Source organism: Orbicella franksi, chromosome 14 (genome assembly GCF_964199315.1).
Source record: "Orbicella franksi chromosome 14, jaOrbFran1.1, whole genome shotgun sequence".
Classification (NCBI taxonomy): Eukaryota; Metazoa; Cnidaria; class Anthozoa; order Scleractinia; family Merulinidae; genus Orbicella; species Orbicella franksi.
In genome coordinates, this window is record NC_138158.1 from 8,887,186 (window position 1) to 8,897,366 (window position 10,181).

Sequence of the window (10,181 nt, forward strand, 5' to 3'; positions counted from 1 at the left end):
GAGTTGTTGACTCTGAAAATTTAATCTATGGATAAGTTTCTGCTTTTGTCTCTAGTTACCATTCTATTGAAAAAAAGCTCTGTTTGCTGCCACAGTTGAAATTATGATGATATTTGTTCATTAATGTTGATAAATGACTTTACTGGGTTGAATTTAACAAATTGCATGTGGTTTAGTGTGGTCTGTACTCTTATCAACAATGATATGCATCATCACAGTGGTCAAAATGTTGTGGACTCACGAAGCACAGCTTCGTGAGTCCACAACAAATTTTGACCACTGAGATAGCGAGATCAGTAGCAATTGTAGTAAAAGTTTGTTTTGATATGTTGTATCAGGCTTATGGATCAATCATTTGGAACTCCACTATCTCCTGCCCAACCACTCCCCCCCCCCCCCCCCCCCCAAACCTGCCAGGCATTTGACATTTTGAACTGTCTCCAGGGCTAAGAATGGTTTCATACCAGGTGATCAAATGCACCTACCCTGTGACATTTGCAAAACTGAGTAATAGAAATGTAGATTGAGTGTCAACCGAGGTGTCAAGGGAGTGTTGATTGAATATCGATCGGGTGTTGATAGAGTGTCGATTTAGAGGATCGATCAAGGGTATTGATCGACACTCGACCACAGATGCCTTTAGTACACATAATCCAGCTTATCTTTAGTAGGTGAAATTGTTACAATGTTTGATAAAAAATCAAACTTGCCATTAGTTGCAAATTAAAAAGCTGACCCCATAATAATATTATTATGTGACCTCTCTGGACAATACCAGTAGTTTTAGAGTTTCATGTCTTGGTCTTTTGAGCAGCAGACAATTAAATGCCAATAAATATGTGACTAGTGGAAATTTGCCGATGAATGTTGTTTTTATCCTTCAGCTAGCCACTCTAGAAGAACTGAAGAAATTAACAATAAATTCTGGGAGAGGATACAATATACAACTCTGTAGTTCATAGTCAACTCAGATGCAGTTGAATCATGCAATGCTCCAAAGTGTGCACACATCAGAACATTTTGGTAAGTAAAAGGCTGGAATATTCATTTGTTATTTCTATATTTTGTAGCATAGACCATCTTATAATTTCTTCAGCCACAACTTTTAATATCTTTTTCCAGCAAAGAAAGGATATAAATAGACTTTGAAAACCTGGCTATAGCTTATTAATGTTATTTTAATTGATCATTTTTATTACAGTCTCACTCTGTGAAAAAAAAAAGTTGTTTCTTTTCGGTTCATTTAAGGGCAAGTGAGGAAATGTTGTCTTTCTTAAGGGACAAATACATCAACTGGCTCACCTGGATGAAAATTAAGTAATTAAAATGTTATTGAAAACATGCAAGGGGTGGGAATCTTTTTGGTAAATGAATCAAAGTTGCAGAATGTTGCAAACCAGTCTCAGGAAATGTTGGTTTTTGACTGGTAAAAGCTGAGTTTTGAATCTAAATTTTGAGTGGTTGTCTGCAATATCGACTGTTTTGGTTTGGCCATCAGGTTTCCAAACCAAACTTTTCCAAGCAAAATTAATAATATGGTTAATTCATAACTATTGATGGGATCAGTAGAGAATTTAAGGCGTAGAGGATTTGATAATAACTTAGTAAAAGTAAATTGACAAAGACATTTATTTGCTTTTACTCAATTGAAAATTTTGATGGCAAATTTGACTGGATAATAGCCATTTCTCTCTATGAGATGCGGCTGCACTGGGAATCATAGTGGTTGTATTCATCATCTTGGACTGGATTTTTGTTTCAATGAATGAGCCATGCGATTCCATGCAGACATGTCTCATGTTAAATCATTTAATTTCAGGAATTTTTTTCAGTGGAAAAAAGTGTACTAGTAGTTGCTAACTGTTTACTAATCAAATGTGCAATTATTTTGATATGTTTATATGCTCCTTTTCACATATGATCTACAATGAAAATAAGGAAAAAGATTACACTACTGAACATGAAGAGATCTGTGGAAATTACACAGGAACAGCAATATTCCCAAAGGTGTGTGTATTCCTCATTTCTTGTCACAGTTTATGTCAGATTTGTTGATTTTTAGATTGCTATTCTGCAACCATAAAAGATCTTTGTTGTAAGAGGTCTGTAAGATGTCTTTAAGAGACAGGCAGACAGATGGACTGGTAAACTGGGTCTAGGCTTTTTGTTTATTTGTGCCAAGCTGTACACTTTTAAAATGACTCCAAGTCTTTGTTCTTTTATGAAATTCTAGCTGGGGATAACCCTTGTTCAGCTGGTGAAATTAGCTTGTTAAACTGGCTCTTAATGACATACCTGTGTGACCAAATCTCTGAGTAGAGTGGAGAGAAATACAAAAAAAGGCTACTATTGACAGAAGCACAAACTATTCGGAGGAGGAGTAATGATCTGATTGGTCACGTTTTATTAATGTGATATTAGCAAAAACTATAGGCAAACTTTAAGGAATAGAATGCCAAGATTCACCCTTAATATTCATTTCCAACGTTTTTGTCTGTTTGCTTTTGTTTAGACAAATGCGGACAAGCAGTGGTCGACAGGATGGACTTATCCAGTGAAGATGCATTGATTAATTTCGTCAACGCCTTAGACTTTGTCAAAATGTGTCTTCCCTAGAAATCGTGGGGATTTAGTTGGCATTGACCCCCAACAAGGCAGTTTAACCACTTTGATGAGAAAGAAGTGGAAAACACTGTATTCCATTCCACTTATAATGCAAGAATGAGCAAGTGCAAGAAGCAGAAAAGGAGAACTGCCAAAACATAAGGAGTTCCATGCAACGGACTGTACGTGCCATCTGGAAAGGACGCTTATACACTAGTTGACTTTTGTGCGAAGTTTGCTATATCTTTCCCGAAATTTTGCGGTTGTCTTCCCTATTGTCTAGTCTGGTCTAGTAAATTTAAGGAACTGAGAATTTAGCCGTAGTACTTCAATGTTAGATAAATGCACTTTGTACCATGGAAGATTTGTTGACTGTTGTTTTCACGATAGACAAGACAATGTTTTCCTTATGATCAGTCTCATTACGTGTAGTTTGAAACCAAGCCTGCAACGTGGCTTTTTGAAACCTGACGCCCAAAACATTTATGTAAGGTACTTGAAGGTATTTACTCTTGATAAAAACGGGGGAAAAAATTGAAACTGAGATTAAGTTGAACATTTATTTTCTTAAAATTAGGCGCAATGATCTTTCCGGGCCGCTTTTCCGTTAACATTTGTCAATAGTTTGGTACAAAATAACCTTATTAAAGCTGATATATTCTTCAAAACTTGTCAGACATAAATCAAGAGTACGGATTTAATTGCATCTTTCGTATGCGGAGCTACAAAGCTAGTGTAGCAAGTAGAAAAAAGCGTATAAGATGTGGATCGCGCGAAACGTGATCAACGGTCGCGCAGCGCGAAAGAGGAGCGCGAGCGAGAAGTTCGGGCGAGACGCGCGAGCGCGGAACGCGCAGAGTACCTTTGACAAACCTTTGGCCTGCGTCACAGGCATCTTCGACCACGTCTTTAGCAAACCTTTGACTCGAATCGCAGACAAATTTGATACACTTTTGACCCGCCTTTGACAGTGCGCAAAGGCGTATCAAAGGATCACTTTTAACCCTAAAAACACAGGCGTTCAAAGGTGAGTAAAAACGGCCTTTCACGCCTTTGATTTGGTGGTAAAGGTTTATTCACAGATGATCTTTGATTCGCGTCACAGATCGTCAAAAGCGTGCAAAGGCGACCTTTACAAAACCTTTAACAACACATTTGACGCGCGGTAAAGGCGATTTTTCGTGCCGTGAAAGTTCCGATTAAAATGTCATGTCATACCAAATTTATTTGACCACTTCGCACCCCCGACCGCCCCGCCCATCTGAATAGAGTGAAATTAATTAGAAGTAATATAGGTGAAAGCAACATAATTGCTAATTGGAGCTAATGAGGCCAAACAGCTTAATTTTACAAATTAATCAGACATTAGGTATGATTGATTTTAAGGAATGGTTAATAGATTCAATTCCATCAGGGAGTAGATTAGTGGCTTCATGGACTAATTTGGTGCGCATGTCTTTATTGTAGGACTGAGAAATTACTCCGGCCATTTTGATCCATTGTTCTTCATAGCTACAATCTGCCTGAATTTGGATAATACCAAACAATGAACTACCTTATTTGTATTAACACCAGGATGGCCGAGTGGTTAAGGCGTTGGACTTAAGTTCCAATGGACGTATTGTCCGCGTGGGTTCGAACCCCACTCCTGGTATTGCTTTTTTTTTCGTTCCGATTTTTTCCCTTTTTTTGGCATATTTCAAGTCAAACAGCCGAAGTTGGAAAAATTATCTCTGATCTCCCTTATTCCTTTCTTGGTAGCTAACTGAATGATCTGTGATCGCTTACACACGTGACTGATCTCTAACCCAACTTACGTGACCGTCCAAACCGGCATGTGACCTTCACACACGTGACCTTCACAACCTATTTTCTTTGAAATGTTGGTCAAAGAAAAGATATGCAATCTAAGGCAGCTAACCGAGGCTAATTATATGAGCTGTAGCTTCCAGAAAACGTATGAAAACATTCAAAAATTTTCGCCGGAATGTTTTTCTGCCCTATTTAATTGTTCTTTCACAGAAAGGTTAGAAAATGACACTATGACACGGATACGTGTTATGGACGTAATCTTGTTCGAATTCGAGAAGAAGTCCTGGGGGCGGGTGCTGTGTAAATCTTTGGGTGAGGGGAGGGGGGGGGATGCCGCTAGGATGATGAAAACTCTTACCCTATACTAGACCATGATCCACTTGATTTTGCAATTCTATTCTAAATCAAAAACGTCTGATTTCTATATCCATCTTAGACTAAACCGCCTGAAAATTCCTTAGGGAAGAATTGAAGTGTCCACATTAGACCTACCTAGCATATCGCCATGATTCGATCTAGTTCAAGGAGGGCAGTTAGTAAAGAGGGGGGAGGGGACATTTATTAGGGACGGGAGACTTACCAAAAACGGGCTGATGGCAAAACACACATCGTATTGCCCCTATAGCGCGTGTCTTGTGTGAGTGTGTAAGCTACCCATCGATTAGAAACTTAAAATTTGGATTATTACAAGAGAAAAATGGTCACAAATGGCCAAAAACTCGATGTGTATCTGTTCTCCACCATCTCAGTGAAAATAAATGTGATCGATTCTGAAGCGGACAGCGAGTAAAGTCATACGAATACGTAATGACGTAAGCTCATTTGGGGGAATCCCTCCATTCTTGTTTATAACTAAATCATCGAAAACGAAATTTAAATTGCTTATTAACTCAATAAGTGGAAACCAGGATCAATTCTCTTTGGGAGGAACCCCTTCTGTAGACGGTATTTATAACCTTTATCACGTGATCACTCATATGATTAATTCTCACCTCCTTTAATATTAGCTAATATTGCGATCAGTACTCACAGTGAAATGAAGAAAACTCTGAATCTCCATCACTCTGATTCCAAACAGCAAGAAAAGATAAATGGTAGACCAGCTCTTGTGGCACTACAAACAACTTCTGAGGCAACTTTACACATTTGAGTTGACGGTTTTTTTTAAAATAATAATTAATATACGTGAAAAAACTACACGATTCTGATTGGCTGCAAGCAGTTCAAGTGTAACACCAATGCAATAAGTTTAACACCAGTGCAAAATACACATCGTAATTCTGCATTATGATTGGCTGAAAGACAACAGGAAATTTTCTAAGCCAATGATATCACGTAAAATGATGACGAAAATTTTGTGCGAAAATTTGAAAACAGTTTTCTCGAATAAAAAAAAAATGCAAGGCTTCAAGAAAGATCTTTCGGCACTTCCTCCACGCGAATTGTTTCATGTTTATATTATTAATAAGTAGTCATACGGTTTTCCCCGTTCAGTTTGCGATTAATTTGCACTTGTGAGTTTCTCAAAAAGTTGGAATTGCATTTGCCGAAGCGGCTCGTGCAATTTCAGCTTTTTGAAAAACTCACTCGTGCAAATTAATTCCAAATTGAAGTCGAAACCGTATGATCACCTATACGAAGATTTCACTTTTAAGAGGAAGAAGGAATCATGTTATTCTAGCCTTAGAGAGCTTCAGAAAACGACTGTAGCGATGCGGTTACTCAATGAAAGGAACTAGGAGAGTTTGGGTGCTTTGATTTGCTCGGAATAATATTAATGATAATATAAAACTTGATACGATTCTTAGCTGTTCGTTATAACAACAACGCATATCTTCTCAATCGAGACTAAAACCTAAGAGAAAACGAAAAAATAAAACGTCAAAATTTATGCTAATTAAGATCAGCAGGATAAAGATTTTCTTTGCTTAAACTCCAAAACAATTACCAAGCGGTAGTTGCCTTGAAAACAAAAGCCCTTGATGGCGAGGGCCGCGCGGAGACACGAAGTTTGTCTTCGAGTGTTGAAGAATATTTCACGAACCACGAGTGAGCGCAGCGAACGAGTGAAATATTTTTCAACTCGAGAAGAGTAATTTTCCAAATGGCCATGTAATGTTCTTTTTATTTTATAAACACCAATGACTTCCCAAACCATTTCAGTTTCGCTGAGAAAGGCACCAGTTATTATGTAACCACAGCAACGGTGATCTTTTTCACGTGTGAAGATATCAACAGTTTTCGGTCGAAAGCTCACCTGCTATTTCATTGGTGTTTATATAATATTTATTATATAGGCGTGAGTGTTTTTCGGAAAATAGGCCACTTGTAAAATTCATACGAAACTACATCCGGGGCCCTAATGGCATATTTCGATATTTTCAGAATATTGATGACGTCATTTCCCGCTTTTCCCCGGTTTCTTGTGCAAACAGTCACTTTGTCTACTGAAAAAGAACATTACAGTTTGAAGATATGAATTTTACTTTCTTGAAAGCAACATTTTACTTACTCGTTGCGCTTGTGAGAAAAATATTTTACCACTAGAACTGATAATATTCATATCTTCGCGCCACTTTGTAGCGTCCTTAGTCTCATACAGCTAACTTCGTTTGACAAAATCCGCGCCATTTTCGGCCAAAATTCCTTGACCTTGCACAGTCACTGAGTGACTGGCGAAATCTATCAACGATCTGTTCTTCATATTTGGAGAGAATCGGAAGTAAGGTAAGTTTCTGGGTCTTTCTGCAAGTTCTTGTAGTTCGCCGACTGATGTTGCTCGAAACTAAAATGGGTGAACGGAAATGAAAAAAGATAGGTTGTAAAATGTTTAATGGTGATCCAAGTTCGTCAAAGACTTAGAATAGAGTAGTTAAAAGAGTAGATATCGTATGTTGCCCGGTGGTGTCTTCGCTTTTATTTTTTATTTTTTCCAAAAAAACAAAAGAAAATGAATACTCCCTATTCAAAACCCCTTCTTTTCGTTTTGCGCCTGACATCTTTCAACAGGATCTTTTTCATCTCCCTTTATGTTTAAGCTCCTTCCCCATTGACCCTTTTCTACCCATTTCTCTACCCATCCCCCCATTTTTCTTCCCTTCTCCCGCACTCCTTGTTTTCTTCCGCTCTAATTATTGCACTAACTCAACCCCTTACTATTTCCTTTTTTTCGCCACTGCTCCATCTCTTTTTCATTCTAGTGCCTCTCCTGCCTTCCTCGTGTCGTATCCCTCATACCACTTCCTCCCTAGCACTCTGTGTGTTTCATTTCCTCCCCTAATTATTGCTATTTCCATGATTAGTCCTAGCTCCCTTGAAAACTTGAACATCTCTGCAACGAAAAGAGATATTTGAAAATAGCAAACAGCATTTTTCCTTTCGTACAGACTACCTGTTTATGTTTTTAAATGGTTTAGATAGTAAAGATGCGTATTTGATCATAGTAACACCAGGAGCCATAATCGGGGACGGAGACCGTAAGCGCGCGCCATTTCTAGTATTGAGGCTGTCCCATGATATGGGACAATTATTCTATTTTTAGAACAAATTGCGCCATCGCCTGCGGCACACGCGCGTACATGCTGCGAGGATTTTTGCGAATGTCGCGCGGGGGAAATGGCGTCCGAAACTCCCGAAATTTTTTATGTTTTTGGCCCACAACTCAACGCGTTTACGTCTGTTGGAATTTTGCTTAAGTATTTTCGTCGTAAGCTGCCCCAGTTTGAGTGAAGTAAGACAGTGTCGAATTTAGGGATGTTCCGCTTTAAGCTTATATATATCGCTGACCAAGTTGTGTTCCGACGGATGCTTCTTTTACATGAGCTGTACATTACTCCACTTTAAATTTCACATATGTTTAAGATTAACAGCTTTTCCATTACACAGCAAAAAACTAGCTGGATATATTTAGATATAGCTGAGCTTCAGGACTTCATACTTTCCTAGCTCCTCTTCTTACACGCTTGCGAGGAATTTGCCAGTCTATCGCGAACGAAAAGTAAAACAAAATAATTGCTAGTTTGAGTTTCGTCTGAATTGTAAGCAACGTTTGATGTTCCGTCAAGGCCCAATAACTTTACGTCCGTAGATACTGCTCAGTTTTATTCGTGTAAAGATCCAGTAAATTCTCTGTTGTCGATGAATGAGAGCGCCCGCCGATGCGTGTTTTGTACAGTCAGTAAACATGACAAATTGTACTTCCGCCGCACTTTCGTGTGAAAGCGTACATCGAACTCAAACAATAACTGTATAGTTTTTAAATATGTTTAAGATTGATAAATGTTTGAGAACATATTAAAAGCTACGCTGAAAATATGTGAATAAAGCAGAAATAATCAGCAAAGTTACGATGACGCTTTCTTTAATCAACTTCGAATAACGATTTCGATTTTGTTGATCGAGTTATCAAAACTCCTTGTCTATTTTCATTTTCGCAGTGTTAAACTTCACTATGCTTATGTTGAAGAAACAAACATGATGTGAGTAGCCTTTTTTGCGTTCGTAAAATTTGTTGCAGCATCTCAGCACAAAAGATAACGAAAGGAATCTTTGTCAAGATTTGTTGACAATTGAAAACACCGACTCGGACTTGAAAGTGCACGAGCTGCACTATGCAAATGAGCTAGTTGTACGCGTCAGACTTTCCTTTCAAAAACTTTTGCAAACTCACCAAACAAGCAGAAACAATAAGAAACCATCAAAACAGGTTTTGGTTATGATTAACCATTGTCTGAGAAACTCACAAATTAACTCGATACCAGAGTAGAGAGTTTTCTTGCTATATTCTAAAGTCAGAACAAACGCAAAAACATACGCGTAAGCTTACAACTAGCGCGAGCAGATCTTATTATTCATTCCCAGCGCGAGATTGAAGTCTTGTTTTCGACCCTGAAAAACCCACCTTTTCCATTAGCTCAGAGCATAAAACTACATATAAGCGCCCTGGTTCGTATTCCCTGCCTTATTCCCTGCCATCGCTGTAAAAAATACGCAAGATAATCTCTCAACTCTCACCATTTGATCATGCAACGTGACAACATCCACGCGAGAGCCCCCGACATGTGCGCGGATCCGCGCGGATATATGACGTCAGGATGGCGCAATTTGTTCTAAAAATAGAAAAATTGTCCCATATCATAGGTGCGCGCGGATTCCAAGACTTACGGTCTCCGTCCCCGATTATGGCTCCTGGTAACACTTAAGAAGGAATCCACCAGAAAGTTCGAGTAACAAGTGAAAGAAAACTTTGTACAGAGATTATTTACATTGTATTGCAAACTTCTGTGCGACTGTTTTACATATCTTCTCACAAGAAATCATTTTATAATAACTGTCCAAAATAATTTGGAAGCTCACATGAAACACTTGAAATTACTCGAGAAATGAAATTGATGTTTGCACGATTTTTCTGAACTTTGAAATTTATTCTCTCGAGTTTCTATGGGAAATTGTTTTAGGTGTTATTTCAGGCGACTATATCTTAGCAAATGCAAAAAGGACTGTAACATATTCTTAAGATTATTCTGGTACGAGGTTTTTGTTCTCCAAAAACTGAAATTGGTCGATTTCATATCGGATTTCCTGCTAAATTCTTCAGAGCGGAAAAACGTACTTCGTAGCTTTCTATGCGTACTTGCGGGACCACTTGCGGGCTTAAATAATCGACTCAGGCGTATAATTTTGCGCATGCGTATAGCATGCCACAGTTATTAAAGCTAATATTCCTATTAGCATCTAAGGGTATAGCGCGCCTTGGTTTTTTTTAA

General features: G+C 38.4%; 1 long non-coding RNA gene and 1 other non-coding gene across 2 annotated transcripts; both read left to right on the forward strand.

Annotated features, from left to right (window-relative positions):
• The first annotated feature begins 401 nt into the window (after nt 1-401).
• LOC145468493 (uncharacterized) lies at nt 402-2,615 on the forward strand. Its single transcript, XR_014042213.1, has 3 exons — nt 402-1,023; nt 1,939-2,007; nt 2,513-2,615. It is a non-coding gene; the product is annotated as an uncharacterized LOC145468493 (long non-coding RNA).
• Nucleotides 2,616-4,174: 1,559 nt separating this feature from the next.
• Trnal-uaa (transfer RNA leucine (anticodon UAA)) lies at nt 4,175-4,258 on the forward strand. The gene has a single exon. It is a non-coding gene; the product is annotated as a tRNA-Leu (tRNA).
• The last annotated feature ends 5,923 nt before the right edge of the window (nt 4,259-10,181 follow it).